At 36.4% G+C, this 21,697-nt stretch overlaps 1 protein-coding gene across 2 annotated transcripts in view; it reads left to right on the top strand.

Annotated features, from left to right (window-relative positions):
* The first annotated feature begins 10,817 nt into the window (after positions 1 to 10,817).
* The window catches only part of LOC143216530 (tachykinin-like peptides receptor 99D), a 103,412-nt gene continuing 92,532 nt past the window's right edge, over positions 10,818 to 21,697 (top strand). Inside the window, exon 1 of one of the 2 annotated variants that reach the window (XM_076439672.1) lies at positions 10,818 to 10,983. The gene's annotated coding sequence lies outside the window, so the exon portion shown is untranslated. The remainder of the gene's footprint in view (positions 10,984 to 21,697) is intronic. The other variant, XM_076439671.1, reaches the window with a different exon arrangement.

Raw genomic sequence — 21,697 nt, 5'->3', positions numbered from 1 at the left:
CGACATTCTAATTCGATCTTCTTGAGATCCTCCTATGAATCCTTCAAATGATATCAGTTATTCAGTTTCATTACCATTACCGTTACCTATTCGTTAATGTTATTCCTAGCGGCTTCATCCATATTTACTAGAAAGGTGTAGTGGATGACGTATTTAAAGAAGAATAATATGTTCAGAATTGTGAATGTGTTACGAATATGTTCATAGTATTATAAAACAATATTAGTTATTTATTATAAAATATCACATTCACTTAAAAATGATAAATACTGTATTAATAAACGAAGATTCAAATCTCAATAAGGTGATTAGGCTCTCAAATACCCAGTAAGCAAAATCCTCGATTTTGGACGGGTATCTACGCGCGCGTATGCCGGCAGAAAGATCGGGAATCTGCCCGGCGCCGGCAGAAGCTGCTCGGGCAAAATTCTGGCCGCTCGGTCCTGGATTCTGCCCGGCAGATGGGCTCGATTTCTGCTCGAGGCAGGTCTGGCTGACTGGGTAATTTGTCTTTACCCGAATTTAATAAATTTTAATTTTTCGAAATTTCTAATCTTTCTCCTTTAATTTTTAAAATAATTTTTGGTATAACTGACAAAGCAAACGTGTTTGAAATGTAATAATCTTTAACATCAACTATATAAATGATGAATTATCGAATAACTTCAAATTTATTCATTTTTAATCCTGTTCCCCACTGGCAAAATAGTTTAAAGCGGAGAACAGAGCAAAAAAGCAATCAACGTAAGTATCTCCGGGAATTTCTAATCTTCATTAATCACTGAACTTAAGAATTCTTCGAACCACAAATCAATTGGAAGAACGAACGGATAACTATATGACAGTAACATATGAATATTATATGAACTAAAGGCGAATTCATTACTAGAAAATGGTCACACGTAAAAGTATTTCAAAGAAATATAAACGTTATTGCATAATAAAATTAATATCGAAACTCTACGATTGAACAATCAATTTCCGATCAAAACAATTTAGTGTGAATCTCTGCGTAGTCACTTATGCGGAAAAATTTATGTAATCACGTATTAATCAGACTACTAACGCGGATGGCCAATGTATGGATTTAGAGGGTTAATGTATGTACCGAGATGCAAATTCTAAATCCCAAGATATGTTTCGCGACACGGCTGACAAGATATCCAAGAACCTTCAGGAATTGAGAAGTGTCCCTCGGGTATCGAGCGACTTGTGAATTAATAACGAGCGACTAATCGCGTGCGTTGAAAGGGTTGAAACTGGTTTGGCACAGTTTTACATGGAATTTCGGTTTACATAAATTAAGGAAGGTACTACTTGCGAACGGAGTTCGGTCAGTTACACGAATAGCCTTGCCCTGCCGGTATCAACATGTTTACGAAGACCTGATGGATACGTGCTATCACGATGAAATTCAGATATCAGCGTTATCGTGGATGGTCATTTTGGCATGCTGCCAGTTCCTTAAACACTAAGCGAGAATTCAGACTTGGTAATACTGTCTAATGTTAATGACCACTTAATTCCACAACGATACCGAGGAATCGAACCGCTGGCTTCATTTAAAAACATGTATTTTTAAGTAGTTACCCTCATACATTCCTCTGACATGATCACATAAACGATAATAATGCCTATACAAACCGACAACTTATGCTTCATTTATACGGTCGTATTTTAAAGAAATTATTAGGAAACTTAAGAACCAATATATATTATCTTCAGACAATTACAGTTGGTAATAGAGGAAAAGCTATTTTGTTCCTGTCTCTTGAAGCAGAACATTCATATTTTGCATAAAAATCCGCAGTCTAGTCATTATTTATTTTGCAACTTTCCGTCGCCGAAATAACCTGGGTAAGCAATAATCGTGAACCGAACGAAGCTGCATTGAATACATTACGAAATAGAATGGAAGTGTTTGGTCGAAGAGTTTAAAAACGCCTTCTGTGTTTTTCCGTCCGGCTACACGCTTTCCCTTTCTACTAGAGACGTTCAATCATCGGTAACGACGCGCGAATATACAAAATAACATCCGAAGTAGCTACGGGACATAAATTTGTACCGGTTAAATAAGCCGCGTGTCTAATATTATCTGGCAGTGAGACTGTCTATAAGTAGAATTAAAGGTAACGCGGAAAAAACTGATACAGTGGAATACATACTGTGATAGAGCAATCGAGTTTTTCCGATAATGTTAAAATGATGGAGTAAAAACCAGTACTTATTAAAAAAGAATCTTCTGAAGAACTTCTACACTGCTCATTCAATCAGAGCAATATATACAGGGTGTCCGAAAAATGTTATACTTCCTTGAAAGGGGTGATTCCTAGCGTCATTCAAAGTAACTTTTCCCTTTGCGAAATTGTTCTCCGCGGCTTTGTTAAGGAGTTATTAACGAAAAATGCGAACCAATCAGGACGCGGTTACAATGGACAGATTCTGGCTCTGATTGGTTCGTGTTTCTCGTTAATAACTCCTTAACAAAGCCGCGGAGAACATTTTCGCAAAGGAAAAAGCGACTTCAAACGTTCTCAGGAACCGGCCCTTTCAAGGAAGTACATTTTTAGTACATCCTGTATAAGACTGCTCTGGTAAATCTGTTATAAGAAAAATACGATCTGCTGATTAATGTTTTGCCAATTCGGACAAACTGTGCGAAACAACAGAGTGAATATTGTACTACGTGTTGCGGGCTTTTGGTAGTTTGCGCCTATACAAATTGAGCGCATTTACGATGAGCAGAATGAGAGTCCCAGCAGTGACTACTGGTGTGTGCACAAGTAATTGAAAATATTCCGATTATACTGTATCGACCGACCGGTCAAAAGCCCGATAATTCGTGATTGAAACTTCCTCTTGGCAATACGGTTATTGTTATATTCATGCTATCCGGCTCAAAGACGAGAGATTTCTATGTTGATACAATATTAGTTCCAGCTGGTTTTCCTGTCACGTACAACCTTTCGATTAAGTTAATTATTTTTCGACAAAAGTCCGTTCACGTGGGCGCGAATCGCTAATGGCACACCGGTTCATCCGGCCAGAGAACAAAAGTCGCAAGTCCGGCTACCTTCCAAAGAAAATGCAATTTAGTTTCTGTCGAAAAAAATAAACGTAAATGTGTTTTGTTTTGTCGAAGAACAGATAAGCAATTACTAAATGGTAATTGTTGGTTTCCGGATGATGTCTTTGATGAACTCGTACTCGCAGCAAGTACGTCATGACAGACAAAACAATGTCACTTTGAATGTGCATACGGTTCGTGGTGCCTGACAATGGTTTTCTCGAAATTACCATACGCATTTACATGTGGGTTTTAAATCTCGAGGCAACAATGTTTTACATAAATATATGTATGTGTATACACGATACTGTTTACTTATGACTTTTGTAGCAGTCTTTCATGGAATGAATGTAAAAATATATAACAAGTACATGGATATATGGTTAAGGTTAAACTTACCTTCAGTAACCTAAAATTCTTGCCATTCTCTTATGTGATCCTGTAGATTTTGGCGAGAAAATGCCAAAAGTTCCAATCCTAGGAAATGATTCTAATGTTATGCGTGTTTAAACCTGAGCGATTGTCAGCGTTCTTGACAAGTAAGGCTTAGACCATATACATAATATAAGATGCAGTGTTCCAAAATAATGAAGTATCTGGTGCCCACAAGTCACGTCATAAGATAATTCAAAATGGTGGATAGCGATATAAAAGCGAGGTATACAAGTATATTTATGCATTATTTCGTAAACATTTACCAAAATTCATCAAAATCGTGATACAAATATAACGACAAAACCGTGATACAAATATATCTTTTCACAAGTAAGTATTTTATATTTAATATCGCATATATATTGTCCTTTTTTACTATTCTTTTATTTAAATAAAGTAAGTTGTGAGGAAATAAATACAGATTTCGTATAGTCAACATCTACATAAAAATGTAACTTTTTGTAAATTATGATCGACAAAATGAGTTTAGCCATATATATTTTAAATAATAAGAGTAAAGTAGAAATGGACGAGTAATAAAATAAAATATATATTACAGTTACAGCTTCTATAAATATTTATAAAGCGGCCCTGTGACTTCCCGACAGACTATATAGCACTTCACCCACATCCGTCATCTGGTAGATTATGTAATTTTGGAACACGACATATTATCTGAAGCCGGGTTTATAAGTATTTACATCTAGACTTGCAAATCTACGTTATCGACATTACCGCTCGTTAGATGACACATGGCGGTGCCCTAACCTGCCAAAAAAGCTTAAAATCGCTCAAGTGTAAACAATTACTTTTGTACCACTGATCTCCTAGGATTGAAACTTGAAATTTGGCATTTCCTCGCCAAAATCCAGAGAATTACACAAGAAACAGTAAAAAATGTCTGGTTACCGAAGGTATAGTGCAACGGAATATATTTGGATGAACAGATACACGAAAATAAAAACATAAAGCGCGCGTAATCGACATACAGTTTCTAACATACGTTCCTACGCGACTCCTTGTCAATTAAGCTTATCGAGTCTCGCATGCGACTATACTTTGAATGACATCATTTATATTTATTTGCAGAAAGGTACGCTGTAAAACATAATCCATTGATAACAATTTTCATTCGTTCGCTGAATGTCCAGGCGTATTTTAACAGTTCTGTTTCGACATTTGATACATGCGTCGAATGACATAACAAATTGATTACACTAAATCTATATTGTTTCGTGATGCGATATGTCATGTCGCGATTGGTTAAATTCGTAACCAATATTTCAGAAATAAATTGCTCGTAGCTTGAAATCGTAGATATAAATTTTTCGAAGTATTAATAATTTCCTGAAAATTGTTCAAGATTTGTTATCGTCGCTAAGCAAGCGTTTCACAACTTGTATGCGAAATAATCACCTGGAAATTGTACAGCTACTTAACAACAAACACGGCACAGAGGTATAAGTAGATGATTTTAATATGATAATGGAGGGTTGCACCTATGGTGGTGACTCACGTTAATGTTAAACGTATGAAATGGAAGCCACGAGTTACGATCTGTCTGATTAATGAACGTAATTAATTACCTATGAATCAATTTAGGAGGGTATTGAATGTTCACCAATTAATGTTATTACTCCTCTAGACTGTATAGATACGGTGTCCCCTTCTTCAACAACCCATTAGCAAAGCGTGAGATATGAAAATTTCAATCTCATTTATGGTGAACATTTCAGCTTCCCCATGATTAAACATTTTTAACGTGATATTAAGCATATACCCGTAACGAGTTCCATCAAGATTTTGCAAACATTTCACTGAACAAAAAGCTTTCCACTCTAATTAATTTTTTCTGTACAGTGCTTCGAATAAACGTTGTTATGGTAGACTGCGGATATTTATGCAATAATAAACATCGTCTGCATTAATTGAAAGATGCAGGAGCTTCGTAAAAATTGATTTCCTTTTTTAACAATTTTAATGAGTCGAAAATAATATAACGTTTATAATAAAAATGAGTTGATCAAACGCAGAACAGTGAGAACATTTAAAAAATTTAAAAATACTGTTATATCATATCCAACTCGTTAAAATTGTTGAAAAGGGACATACATTTTTACGTAGCTCCTACATCTTGCAATTAATGCAGACCTGCAATTAATTAAAAGATATCTTGATGAATTCTCTTATTGAAATTATTAGACGCTACCTAAACATTTTTTAAGTTTAGAAATTATATTGCGAGTTTCAATTGAATATATTTATTTCTGGAAACTGTTTATCACGAGTAATGGAAGATATGATACAAATGTTGCCCACCAACTAATTTTTTTTTAGACATTGTTTATGTTATTTCGACATGCTCTTGGAAGCAACGTTCAATCATTGTTGGATCAAAGGATCACGCGGAAGTCAAAGAATCTCGCGTGAAGTCTTTCACAAAGCGAATGCGATAAAAAAAGAAGTCAGTATCATAAAATCAATTTCCGTTGGTTCAAGTCAAATAGAATGAGGGACGTGCAAAACTGTACGAGTAAATAGGTGTATGGAATAGAGATACGCGCTTGTGTAACCGTCCCCATTGTTTCTATTAGATAATAGATCAATAAATATCTTCGTACGCTTTACTCCGTGGTACAGAGTGCGCGAAATCTGCAATCATAAAGGCGTCCAAGATAACCATTACTTCTGCTTGCGTATTATTGTATTCAGTATTTGTTGATTCTACTGAAGTCATAGTATTGATATAACACAGTTTGGTGAGGTCACAAAAAATAATAGCTCTACACGATCTATGTCGGAGCACGGACCCGAGGATCCGGCTTAGATTAAGACGTAACTGCAACTAAACACACTAAATTGTGATTAAAATATAAAATATTACATTACAAAATACATTTTCTCATATAATTTTCCTACCAACGAACGCGTTTGCTGCCTATTTTCAAAACGCATATTATTTAAATTAGCAAATCACGAACTTTTCAAGTGCCGAAACATTGTAAATATTTTCAAAAATTGCAGTCCACCTTCACGTTGCATTCCACCGTTGCAGATTCCAAAACGTGCGTTCAGGGTTACATACGAATATAAAATAAAAATGGGAGGAATTCCTTTGTAAAATTTATTCTATTTAGCCTACAAAAAGCAAACGGGTATTGTATGAATTTTCGAAAGAATGCGAATGTTTAACTGAACAAGAGAAAAGCGAGTTTCAGCGAAAACTCGCGAGTCACACAGGCGCAAGGATAATGGACACCCAGCTTGTGCCTGTCAAGTGTAAATGAAAATGACGTAAGCGATCAAAAAATTGCAAGAACTGCCTGTCGTTGCCGAGTTATTTTTGAAAAAAATCGTTTACGTTTACATTGTGCCGAGACAAAAGCTGCAATACGGAAAAGAAAAACGCGTGAACGTTCTATTCTTTCGTCGGTTTATAGAATTTCCCAAAGCCTTTACAGAAGGGTTTTGTTCTAGTGAGCCTACAATTTTCTTCCTTTGTGAGAACACACTGAAAATCATGAAAGTGAAAACGAACAATTTTTACCTGCTCATTGCAATATGTTTATCAATGACACCTTTCCGATATGATAAAATAAAGAGTAAATAAAGGCGTTTGGTATTTATTTTAATTCAACGTTTCGGGATTGTTCATTAATTTGAGTACCAATTTTGCATGGTGGTAAATTAATTTCTCCAACATCTCAAAAACCCAAGTATGGTCCAATATTAAAAGAGTTAGTGCAATTAGCACCTCAGTCGATTATCATTATTTTATTAATAGATCTCTGTGAACATTCGCATCGGAGCTCAAAAAGTCATGTTTATTATTACGCACAGTTGCATCAAACACTCGAGCATCCAAAGCGATTGGTACTCAAACTGAATAGCTATTGATGTGTAACAAATCTTAATACCGGTTTATTAAGTTCGTGATCTCTTTGAATCTGTGCGGCATCCCTCCCCCCTTGCAAGCTACCCTGCGTAAGAGTTTCATCCCTGCCAACAGCACAGTGAACGGTATAGACTAATTTGCAAAGTAACGATCGATATCTCGATTTGTAGTTCGTCGACTACATCGCCGATACTTATGCATATTTATAAATATATTACACAGATTAAAATGTCTACCGAAATTGTGTATGGGGTCTTATGCATTCTGGACGGTTGCTTCGGTGAACTTCGGTCGAATAAACTACCCGAATTCTCGAAATTCATATGACCCAAACGTAAACATACAATATCGCGTCTGGTGTGCTCTGGCTCTAACAATGCGCAGCAGTTTATTCGTACACGATTAAAACCAATGTTTAATGATGATAATTAAGCAAACACAGCATTTGTTTAATTATTTCAACCCCGTATAGACGATACTATGTACATAAATATACATATATGTACATATAAGTAGAAATCCCTAGAGGTTTCAGTAATTAAAAAAAGTAATCGGAGATTATTTTATCATTGACCGCGAGGTAATGAAATTCTATGTTCGTGGCGAGTATTTTTTACTCTGAAGATTAAATATTTCTGTGACATTTTATATAATTTTAAGTAGAGATTCCAAAGCCTTATTGGAAGGGGACATTTGGTTCAAACAATAAAATATCTGGATACTATGTAGAATATTCAGGTATTAAATTGTTCAAATAATAACTGTTTGAGTAGAAAGAGAGGAGGATTAAAGTGCAATTTATTTCGTATTGGAAAAATTGATTACTATTTATATTTGAAACGTCCACTAAAGACCAATTAAAAAGTTCAATAGAAGAATGTCATTTTTCGATAGTACGCCCTAAACATTGCAAAGAATTTTTCTGACAGGAATACTAGAATATTGAAAATTCTGATTGATACATAAATCCCAGTTATGGTTCATGTACACTTTCATCTCCAAGAGAAGCATTTCCAAATGTTCCGATAATTTCGGTACTTTAAAAAAATTCAATATTCTATAAGAGATAGTAAACTTTAATCGAAATTTCACAAAAAATGACTAATATATTATTAATATTCTTAAATAATTATTCGCGCGTTGGGTAGCATCAGCTCCAATAGTTCAAGGGTTGAAAATTAGAAGCTCGAAGATGATTTTATTGTTTCAAGAATGTCCACCCACGGCACAACCAAAGAATATGTCAGAAGCATCCGTCTCTTTCGGTTTGACATTGCGTTTTTAGCCTGAGACGAGAAAAGCTTTTAACGAAATTAAAAAATTTAAGACCCGTTCGGAAACGGAAGAGTAGAACGTTGAAATGGTAAATAATGTACTCCAAACAAAACTATATCTTCAAAACGAAATTCCACTTAAAGCTTAAGCGGAATAAAGGATAAGGGAAGAACTTGTACATTCTGTTTTACAGGAGAGTGAACTGTTTTTAACAGTTTCAATACTAAATAAAAATCAATGAATATTATATCAAACTCGAACAATATGAATGTAATTATTTAGATGAGGCTGTGCTGAAAATATTCCACTTTGTTAGCCTACGCAACTGATTGTACTAAAAGAAATATTGTTAATTCTAAAAAAAAATTTTCATATATCACTCAGCATTACTTTTTTCATATATTATTGTTAATGGAACGATGGACTAATGGAAAATGGTTACTAATGGACGGTATAATTTTTTGTTACCGGAGAATGCACTTTATTACACAAACAGGATCGAGAAAAAATATAAAACAAAGTGATGAGAACATCTCCACTTCTGATCAGAATCACACTTGACATTCATTTTTGCACCAACAGTATTTTACGAACTCAAATTAAATTCGTCAATAGAGCCACAATTATTCAAGAATAGTTTCAGTATTTCTCAACTGTTCTCTCTCTCTAGGTTAGTATAGCTAGACAAGCAAAAATAAATCGAAAGAAAGGAATAACATTTTTTATTCGAGAAGTAGTTTTTCAGAAAATTGAGTTTGAAAATTCATCGAAGTCACGTAGTATTGTATACAAATCTAACTCAGATCGCCTGATTCGACGATTTGTATACAACATACGACATACTATTTGTCTGTTCATGACTTGTCGATGATACTTTTTGCAAATACATGCATTTCGGTCGAATCCGGAATTTTCTGGAAAAGAAGTGTAATATCAAAAAATTTTATTCTTTTCTTTCAGCTTATTTCTGAATTTGGAGTCACCCTCTGCAACTGGACACTTGCAGCCATACTTACAACCCCGACCATGGTTAGACTATGCTGGACAAACATTACAAATTTATCGAAACATCATTTTGATCAGTAGACTGCGGATCTTTATGCACTTATAGGAAAATTGATTAGATGAAATTAAAAATCGTTGGTAAATTTTCCAAATTGAAGATATCAATGTATGATTTTTCCTCTATTAAAATCGTTAAGGGAAGAAATAACATTCAATTTAGATTCTATTTCTTGCAATCGATGAAGACAACTTTTATTTTGCATAAAGATCCGCATTAATTGGAATATCTATATGATTAAAATAACAAAGTATGTACAACATATGTCATCGAACCGATCACCGTGTAAAATGGCCGACCACCGATTACGTGCAAAATGGCAGAAGCGTGAGGTTCCAGGCAGCTCGTGCGTGTGACCCTCGAATTCAGTAAATGATCAAATTATTAGTGCCACATTACGAGAACCATATTCCTCATCCACGTGACGGATGGTACCACCTGCAGTATAACTAAATGTACATATATTCGCAATCCCCAAACTTCTATATTTCATAGAAGATCAATAAGAGTTCAATGTAGGAAGGTTTTCATTCAACAATTGACACTATCAATATAAAATGATCAATTTATGCAAGTGAATCTAGAAATTCAATCAGCCACTGTATCTGGCATAATTCAATTAACATGAACATTTAATAGTTGACGGTTCCAATCTAAAATCGTCAATCTATCAACTGGCTCTAACAAGTTGACATTGTGTATGAGAATACAATTGAATTGTCGATATTGTAACAACTTCTAATATAAAAGCAAGCGACACGCCCTATGAAAACAATTTTTTAAGGGTAGTTTTCTATTCTAGTAAAAAGATACACCCCTAAAACTAGTCTGTTTGTACCGAACGACGTATAACTACCAAAAATATGAATTTTGTTCATATTTTCAGGCAAACCGACCATCGTGAAACACGGGGACGCTAGCTGGAGCAAAAAGGTGCTAAGCATCGCGTGCAAAAGGGCAGAAGAGTGAAGTTCCAGGCACCACGCGTGTGTGGCCCCCAAATTCGACTGGATGTCGATGGTGAAACGTGGACCGAGCTCCCCGATAGGCTAGGATAGGTCGGCGTCTCGAGTACGCGCTCTGCGTTCAAGCATCGCGATGCGAGTGCTGCGAGACGGGAACCAGTATCGTGGAAGCGCGCGTCCCGTTCCGATCGTGCAACCCCCGATTCTTGTGAAACATTTTCTGCCGTGTACGCCGATACGCGAGAACAGTTTCGTTACGGATCCGCTTCGCTACCGAACACCGGTGAGTTTTACATACCAATTTCGTTTCGATCCGAAAAAAGAAAAATAGAAAAACATGGCAAAGTTCGAGCAAACGGTCGCGATGGGGAAAAAAACGGTGCGCATAGGTTTCGCGAATCCGCATTTCCGTCCATTAACGGTGACGTTGTTGACCGCACTCGCTTTTCCGACTCCCAACGGTTTCATAGCGATCGCTGGCGTTCCAGCGGTACCGATAAACTGATTGTGCCAATTCATGGCAACGTTCTCAGCCTTCCGCGAGCTGCCGCAGAATTCTGTCGATCCTCCGTGCTACTGTCACTCGGAAAATTACCGAAACATTTTGACAATACTCTAATCCTCTAATAGCAATCACACGCATTGCACTTCCATGGACGATAAATGAAAAGTACTAAAAGTGAATTATAACGAGGGAGAACGAAGTGCGAGGATGTAACGCCATGAAAGACCTTGTTCAAATATCGCGTTAAAAATAGTTTCGGTAACTGTTTATCAGTTTCAAGGTGGAACCCGACAAGGAAAAATCGCGTTATCACCTGGAACGATTAAATACAGAAATTAATGTTCCGTCTGGATGTGCATAATTGAAAATGGACGTTCTGCAATATTCCCTAACTCTTCAGAACGAGTTATTACTGGGGAAATTTGTCAAAAAATTCCAGTTTACGAAACCGAGCGATTCGGCGGATTTACGAAATTTGCTCGGCTCCCGTAATTAAGTGCAATAAAACAGCTCGCCGATAGGATTCATTAATGCCAGCGCATCCGCATGCCCAGAATCTCTCGTCGGGTTACCGGATACCGATAAAATTCCGATGGGTTGCGGAACTTTATCCGAGACGGTCGAACGGTTGCTGAAGAAAGCGCACTCGAAGGGAGGCTCTGTCCGGAGGTTTACAGTAGCAAAGTGTTTCCGACATCGGTGAATAGCCGGGCTCTGCTTGCGTTTCCGGTTGTAGAACCGGATGGAATTTTCAGTGAGCGCTGCTTGAAATGACGCGCGAAATAGTGGCGCATCCGCAATTATTAAGCAAATATGTATGTATACTGGCGAGATGCGCGTCCTAGCCAGCGTATGAGGTTCCGTGTATTCGATCGCTAAAAGCTTATGGAAATTTCGAAGCCGTATTATATGCTCGATTGGGGGAGCGGCACAATATGATTCGGGAAAATACAGATGCTCGACGGTACCAGGGCGCAGCGGATGTTTCGTCGCAGTTGTGAATCGTTCGTTGCCAAGCTTTTTGTCTCATTCAATCTCATCCTTGTAGTCCCGTACTCGATATTCCGTTTTTCCGGGAAACCGTGCGGTTTTCATCTGGACCAACCCCGAAAGAACCGGGGAGAAGGTTCCCCACGGTATTGGGTATAAAATATTGAACATATGCTGTCACCTGTCGCCTAGAACGCTTTCAATCAATCGTTCCGAAATTTATATAAAAAAGCTTTAAGTTAGAATTGCTTTCAATGTATCTGAAGTTATACTTCTAGAATTTTGTTCCAAGGATGTAAAGATTGTTGTTGCTGGTGTCTGCAAGAATATTTTGATATATACGAAAAGAACCTACGTGATATGAAAATTTCATCTTAGTAGCAGATTCTAGTTTTAAAAAGTTTGATAAAAATGTAGAATAATGTTTTATCTTATCCCTCACACAGTTGTTCTGCTAATAACCCTCTACACTCTTAAGACCGATTGTGCTGTCCGCGTTAGAGTTGAAAACTGACGTACTTGTTTAGATTACGAAAGATTAATGACTATCTTCATTGACTACGTCTTAAAAAAATTTCGTTTTAAAAATTACGCTACTGTCTGTATATTAAGTAGTACATAGCACCATAGTGTATTTCATATTTGTGTGCAGTAAACGAACGATGTAACACAAAGATAATGTGTTGGGCCTCATCGGAATTGGGATCCGTCCTGCCAGGATTAATTCTCGGATTTTCTACAGGCTGATGCTGATGTATTCCATGATCTTCCGATAATCTATGGAAATAAATACAGCCATCCGAATTGCTTTCGTTCGTCCGCGCTTCCGCGAGACCATAGCTGGGAATCACTGCATTTGAGAAAAGTCGGGATACGGGGATCCGAACCTGTAATGGAAATTGACAGTGTGCGACAGGCTACAAATTTTGACAGTTACGGCCGCGCTCCCGTAATTAGGAAATTTATGAACGCGAGCCGCGCAACTGCCACGGTTACAATTATTTAATAACGTATTCAATTTAGCAGGGGTTGCGATTAAATTTCAGGAATCCCGCCGGCGATACCTAACACCCGCAGTTTTGGTTAGAACCGCCTCATCGATGTGAAATATTTATTATTATTGGCACGCGGTGGCTTGTCACACTCCGTTTTTCATTGTAAAGATGCTGCAATTGCAAGGGAATTAATCACGTCGTGAAGTCATTATGATGATTAACACTCGTATGCTTGGAGATAGTTGTGGAAAATGATACCCTCATCTATTTTCACTTTCGGATAGACAGCTTTTCGATGTTGCACGTAAGCTTTGGTAATTCGTGCGACATTATGATCGCACGAAGTTTTAATTAATCGTCCAGAATAGTTTTCGGAAATATAATTAAAAGACTTCTCGAAATTTGCTCGTATTATAAATAGTCCAAGGGCTCGATTTATAACATTTGAATGAACAGTATAAATATTCCGAGGGAGTTTGAGGAAAATACTTTTAATCCTATCAACCGTCTCTCAAACGACACCTTATCTAGCGTTTTGTTTTCGCAGGCACCGTATAATCGTATATCCGTTTTAATCGCTCTACTATATGCTTGATAGTATGTAGAAAATTAATCGATTCGTATTTGTTTAAAAACTTACTCCCATTTGAAATAATAAAATTTCAATATTCTTGAAACTTTGAAGGGTTATAAAGAATCTTGGTAGGAACAATTAGTTTTGCTACTTTTTGGTTTTCCGGTATACTCTTTTTCTGTTTTCCTCTACAGTTTTAATAACGTAACCGATAAAAGTTGAATAATAGAAGAACATTTTCTGCGTCATTATTAAAAACACGTTCTATATACTCTTCGTAGCATAAAAGACTATGAAACAACCACAATTTTTCTTCAACCCCGTACTTTAACGAGCCAGACTCGCGTTGAAGATTTTAAACTTTAAACGCAGTCTAACAATGAAAGTTATGCCTTACTGTTTAGCCGAAAAATAAACCTTTTCCCTCCTTCGACAATTTTGCGGATAAAAACGTTCCAATCGTCGTTGCCGTGGAGAAAATAGCAAGGGTTTAAACCACATAAAGAAATTGCTTGACAGTTCTGCGGTCGTTCGCGAGTCTGGAAAGATTCAAGAAAGCAATTCGCAAAGTAATTATTTTGTTTCGCAACACCTTCTTTTGTCACGGCCATATTTCGACTCCATTTATCTTTTCATTAAACGGCACCCGTATTGTTTCACGAGCCGATAGATAATTATTCTGAATTAAACGAAGTCGAGTGAAATGGCACAGTTCTTTCAGAAATTGATAACTGATATTATAATGTGTATCTACCGTGAACGAAAGGTTTGGCGACCGTTTCTACAGGAAACAGCCGACGCTGATATTCCAATATTCCATCGACGATTTCGCCATATAATTCTTATCTGTGGAAAAATCGAAATATACTACGCGCTATCTAAATATACTATACTTGTATCGTCTACACCAGCGAATTGTGGTTGAGCCCAACCATACGAATTCTTTTGATGAACGTTTGTATTCAACGATCAGGATCGACCGCTCCGTATCCACGGTCCGAAAAAAATGGACATGTCTAAAATGTCACCGATTCATTACACCTCTCGGATTTCCCGTCCACGAGTGGAAATAAATATATCATTCTTGATCGATAGCTTTAAAATGTATCGCCTCAATCCCACCGCGTAAAAAAATATTCTGACCAAGGTCTTTTCCCGGCAAACTCGTCCCATGGAAAAGGGAGTGGAGTAAAAGGGTGACAAATGGGAAGCGTTTAACTGAGTAGGGTGAATCGCCAAATATTAGACGAGTACGAACCGTGCAATAGAAAGGAGCGCCCCGTCAAGACGTTTTTCCTCGAGTTTCTTATAATCGTAAAAGTAATTAAGTTCCTCGGAACAACAATTTTTTACGTTTCCCCTGGCTCGAGTAACATTGATTAGTTTTCACTGTCTTTATCTCACGTGCAACAAACTGTTGTAATGTTGCAGAATTCAAATATCAAATAGAAAAATAATTAACGAACTGAGATTGTAGATTTTTATGCAAAATAAAAATTTCTTTCAAAGAGTTGTAACAATACTTGTGAATTACTATTGAGTACTGTACTACGTGAATTGTATATGTGAATTATATATGTATATATTAAATGAATATGATAAAATTATCTTTTTCTTAAATTACAACAGTGTTTACGAATAGTTCGAATGCTTCGTACCTTACGAATGTTCTATTATCTCAAACACGTGTTTCCAAATATTTGTGGCTTGTTTGTTTTGCCAAAATTCGTTAATGAACAGAGCCGTACGATGTTTACGCCGAATTCTTTATGTGGACGTTTTTAGAATTTAGTAGACCAGAGGGAGATTTATTGGGCTCCTGTTCGCAGCGCTTAGGGGAGCTTAATTTCCATAACAAATGTCATAAATGTTAAGTTATCGCATTCAATGAATTAAAACTCGTTGTTTCACAATCTCTCAGCAGCAGAGTGCTGGTTAAACTGTTCGGAGATGTTCCCGTTATGAAATTAAAATACTAACTGAATGGGGTAAACTACTCGCATAAAAAAGTTTCGCATCGCTAATACATGAACTCTTCTGGAAGCGTCATTCAAACAACTCTACTTTCCTGCGTTAAACAAGTTATTTTAATTTGTTCTCGAGCAATATTAAATCTCGGGATGAGCAGAAAGTGGATTTAACTGTACAAGTTAAATATCGTTTCGATTGTATTTAATCTTCACAAAATGATTTGAAATTATTATTTTAAGTCTGATTTAAATCCTACTTCCGGACAAAATGAATACAGATATTAAACGGAGAAATTCACGCAGTCAGGGAATAAAAGCAATAATTCTTACATTTTATCGTGTTTAATAAAAATGCATAAAAACTTCGAGTTGAAAAAATATAAAATCCTGTCTGTTGTCGCAAACTGTAAAAAAATACACTAAAATCGAGAATTTATTTTAACCTAATAATTATGTATCTAATTATCGAAATACGAAATCTCTGTAAAAAAAATGCACGAAAATCGAGAATTTATTTTAACCTAATAATTACGTATCTAATTAGCGAAATACGAAATCTCGATTGTCTTCTTGATTTTCGAAGAAGTAATTCATTCTTGAAGACGGTTCGCACGGAGCAGAAATAAAGTTTCAAGTGAACAGAGGCGGGTGTAATTCTAATCGAAACTACGAGTACTAGCTCAAACAGCGAAATCCAATAACAATTTCAATTTAAAACTCTCGCCTTTGTGTCAGGCATTGAGGTGTAAAAAAAAAGTACTCCGAATAGTACAAAAATATTTTTCGTTCAATTTCGCAACTTCCTTTTTTAACACGTCACTCCTTTTGGAATTCAGTTCAGTTCATAGAATTAAGGAGGTTATATCCAGGGATAGTAGAGAACATTTGCATGACCAACAATTGAACAAGTTAGTCAAACAGTATTGCGATCAAGCCGCACATCCGACTTCCGGGAGTTTACTTTCATTGTTATTTCTGAATTGCGGATGTTTATACACAATTGCAGTATTCATTATTACTTCAAATAACGAGATGCATATTAATCAATGCAATAAGATGCCAATAAAATTAATTTGATCTTCCTCGCACAAAGTAAAGAATTATCAAAAAATGTTTTGTATACAATTATAATATAAATTATAATTATAAATGGTATTAGTGATATTAGATTAATATTTAAAGCCATTATTAGTTGGTATTAATGGACGAATAAACGGTAAAAAATATTTTGTGATACGACAGTTTTTTCAGTCATTAGAGACTGGTATAAACTGATGACTAAAAGGATGGGCAACATTATTCTTCGCTCGGACAGTAAATAAATGTCTCACACTGTAGTTCATCGACTTCCAAAATTAAGATTAAATATAAAATTCATGTTCAATTACATATAATTGCAGAAGATAATAATGTGGCTATATTTAGGTGAATGTTACGCTAATGAACACGTGCACAGAGGATGTGAGGAAAAAGGCAACTACACGAACTGTAAGTGCGTCCGAGGAAAAATGCATAGGAGCAGATTTAACAGTTTGCAAAAGGGTAATCCGATTGAAGTCTATCCATCATAAGAGTAAAAAATGCTTTGTATGACCCGGGAGACTCTAGAATATCAAAGGGACGTCGGATGCTTTTATGCTAGAGAGCATGTTTTTTGTTGTCGTTTCGAACGCCGACGTCCCAAGAATTCTTGGCACAGTAGGATTACGTTGTCATGTAAACGACTGATAAAATTTGGAGTCTATCGTGCTCTTCTGACATACTAAACTCCTCGCAGGTCAAGAACTTTTACTCTTCCTGCAGACTCTCCATACCTTAGAAATCAACTACTGTGTCACCAGGAGTGTCTCTAATTTCAATTGATACTCACTTAATCTTCAAACTTGGGAAAACATTTCCTAAGAACATTGTCGAACCTCTGACAAAACACTTTGTAAATAAATATTAATGATACGATTGCAATACATTATTGTTGAGACAAGTCGTCATAATTTTTGTGGTACTAAAAATATATCACATTTTCCTGAGCACTCAACGGTCTCCAATAATTTTATCTCAGATTATCTAAACATTCAAATTATTTTGAATAGATTGTATTATATGATTGTAATATATTTTTAAATCAAGTGGTCATAATTTTTGTACAACCACTCTAATTAACAGGATATATTTTATTTATGAAGATCCAGCATATGAAAAATATATTTTACCATATTTTCTCGAGCAGTCCAAATTTTTAAATAAATAACTTTTGCCTCTCTGCTGCTTTTAGTTCCACTAAATTAATGGTGGTGAATTATAAGGACATTTAGAGTCACATATGATAATTCCAGTTTCACACAATTATCAGCTGTCCCCATAACAATGGGTAAGATTATTCAACAGTTGTTTGCGATACACTTACAATTAGCTGAATCCTGTCATTTGAGCAGACGCGAACTTTTCCTCGCCAATCTATTTCCATTTACGCGTTAGCCAAATCGCAGAATTAATTGACCGCAGCTGATAGACGATAGAACAAATGATATATTACTATTATCAATTTCCTGCACAATTATTGTGGCTTACCAAAACGATCGATTAACTTCGTGCTCCACAATAAACCGAACTGCTTCATTACACACATAAAGGTACCATGATAACTAAAACGTTTTGTTATTTCGCCGGGACAGTTCTTCTAATTTAATGACCCCTAATTGGAAGTAATAACGGGAACAATAGCAATTAAAATGATTTAATACGTAATTCGTATTACCCACAGTCGGGAACATAAATTACAGGGAAGATGTACGAGATACGTCCATGAAAAATTACGAACGGTACGAATCAGAAACGTAGTGTCCATTTCACGCGACAAATATGTACCTGTCAATTTAATGTTTCATAAATGTCCGGGGGAGTTTGATAAGACGAAATGGTATAAAATTAGAATCTCTTCCTTGAGGCGATTTTTATCCCTTGTTACTACCACTGTTCCATTAAGATTACGTTTATTCCTCCATCGATCATCTTCTGACCCGCGGTTACGACGAACGAACGAACCGGAAGAAAAATTGCTCCGAAGGTTTCTCTTTTGATTGATCAACATCATCAACGTCGGTAATATCTTTGATTTCTACTTGCGGTGAAAACTAAAATATGGTGTTTGATCAATCAGTTGAAGATTAACTATAATCTACGCAAATCCATTTGGACCGTATTAAAACGATGAAGTTCACCCGAATAATATAAGCGGTTTAGGAGAATAACTGCGTCATAGTTATGCATGAATAATTATGCTTCAATAGGCGCTCCAATAATCATACTCCATAATCAGCACCATTCCCATCCAAATTCGTAATTGGTGTGACGGTTGTTCAATTCTAACATAAATAAATTTTTCAGTCTGTATAAACATAAGATATGAACTCTGAAAATGTAGCTGTAGAACTCGCTGCAGATGAGCATAACTGTAATTAACTGCACGCCACATTTCTCCCTTTTGTGAAAGAGACATTTTTAATTGGTGAGCAAGCCATTTTTTTTTATAACCGACACATGTAAAATGTGACTGAATTTATTTATGTTATTTTACAGTGAAAATTGGTTGTTGTATGAACGTTAACAATCCTATTAAAAAGTCGATATTTAGTCGGTTCATTGAAATGATTTATTTTTAAAGCCCAGAATTTTTCTATTTATAATATTTATGAAACACAGAATTAGCTTGCCGGAGGTTCTGTCAAAAATAATATTGTGTTCAAATGCAATTAAATATGAATTTCGACATGAAGAGGGGATCGTTATGTTCATTCACTGGACAGGTGATCCTATATCGAGACATTACTGTAGTCCCAATTCCGAAAGAAGTCACAAAGCAAGTGGTTACTAGATTTACTGTGGGTAAAGCGTTGATAGACCATTCCAAATGAAGTCGTCGCAGTATTCCAAACGGTTGCGGTTCCTGGGGACTTCAGCGACTGGTTGTAAATTGAACAGCAACGCGGACGACCGAGGTAAGAAACAGACACGTGAAAGGGTTTTCGTGTCCCGGGTGATCGGTGATCGGGTCGTGCGGTTAAGAGTACGAATGGTCGAAAGGGTTGGAGGGTACACGAGTAGTCTAACCAGGGGATGTCGGGACGGTTGGATGCACCGGAAGTTCAGGTGTCGGATGGTAATAAATCTCGCTATCTAAACGAATCCGGGACCAGTGCATCGAGCACTTGGTAGCAGGTGAAGTTCGCTTGCCGAGCAGATCACATGTATTAGTACGCCTCGTAGGCACATATTTATGAAGCAGCTCTACTGTTCGAGATGCACGCAGAACTGAATATGAATTTAGTCCCGAGCGGTGAATGCATTTGATCTGCATTTGATAAAGTCTGGTTCCTTCATCCGATTTTGACAGTTGGTGGCTTCGCGGAATCCTCAATGTTTGACTTCAGGTTAAACTTCTTGGTCTACCACTGAGAATTTCCCTAAATTGACAAATTATGTTGCTGCCACGGTTTTGCCTTTTTTTCATAGTACTTCATTCTTCTTATAGCTTTGCGTGAATGTGGGCTTTTGAACATAGAGTTCGTTCGCTCGGAGTTCTGTAAGTTACATCATATTTTCTTTGCAGCTTTTCAGATTTCTCCATTTCGTGACTTCCCCTAACTTCTTCCGCAATGGCTTCTATCTAACGTTTTCTTCCAAGGTCTCCTGCTAGCCGCCCGACCATCCTCGAACTATATGTATTTACCAACCAGAACCCCTATCTCCCTTTATGACCTTATCACTTTCTCTTATTTTCTCCCGCACCTTTCCCTTCGATTCCTTCCTCGGTTATCTCACTTTATCATATTTCCCGTCTTCTGTCCCCTTTTCCTTTCTTCTTAAGCACTGGCATTCGTGTTTTTGGTATTCATTTTATTGTTCTCAATAATCTTCTCTAATCTTGATTTGTTTAGATGGTTATTCATTTTGTAACAATTTAGTTGTTAATCAGATGGGACTATATATAAATCACGATCAAAATCAGGAATGTGAACATTAGAAATGTATTGAATATATATATTAGATGATCATAAAAGTATTTTATAAAAATGTTAATGAAGTGACGAATACTGTCTACGAAAACTTTAAGTAGCTTTTACCAATGACATTCGATAAATACCGTGACAGGAAGTATTGCAGTAAGCAATCAAAGCATTATTTGTAATAATTATTCATGTATTTGGTTTGAATAATTATTTTGTTAATGGTCAGTGCGCATTTCGTGTCAAATTACGTTCTACATAAATTAATTAATATGTAATTCGGTTTAATCTTCTGTAAATAACATCAACCACATAAAGCGAAAACATCCCCTAAAAGTTGAATAAATTTTGAAAATATTTGATCGTGTTCTGTTGTTAGATATATCAGTAATTTCTGCATTTTTATGTACAATAGAATGTTCAATAAAGTCCCATGAGGTTCGCATCTCATTTCAAACACGCCGGAAGCCATAATGTGGTAAAAAAATGTGTCTTCCATTCAAGTTCCCGCGAAATAGCCCATAAAAGTGTATATTTGCATAAGCATCCGCAGTCCAGTTATTAGATACATACATACTTCCGGCATGTAATAAATCTTATTATCCGAGTGAAATATGGGAAACTCTTGTCTGCAATATCGCAGCATAGTGCATAGAATTACGCGGGTAGCTACGTTTCTCAGGATGGTGCCCGAGACTTGAAATGTTACGCTGCGTATCCGCGCGAGAATAATTTTCGACAGCAGCCCTCACACCTTCGTTCGCCTGGTGGTTAGAGTTTCGAAGAGTAATTAATACCCAGGAGAGAGAGAGAGAGAGGGAGAGAACGAAAGTCAATCGGAAACTAAGAATTCGGAGAGAGGCTTCCGAGGGTGTATCCACCAGCAAGTTTTACTTTCAAGAGCAACTTTCGAGAGCAGCACCCTTAAGCTAATGTGTATCCATGTGAAAGTAAACTCGA

This window comes from Lasioglossum baleicum, chromosome 15 (assembly GCF_051020765.1).
Source record: "Lasioglossum baleicum chromosome 15, iyLasBale1, whole genome shotgun sequence".
Taxonomy (NCBI): domain Eukaryota; kingdom Metazoa; phylum Arthropoda; class Insecta; order Hymenoptera; family Halictidae; genus Lasioglossum; species Lasioglossum baleicum.
Note: the sequence above shows the minus strand (reverse complement) of the source record. Positions and strands in the feature narration are given on the sequence as shown.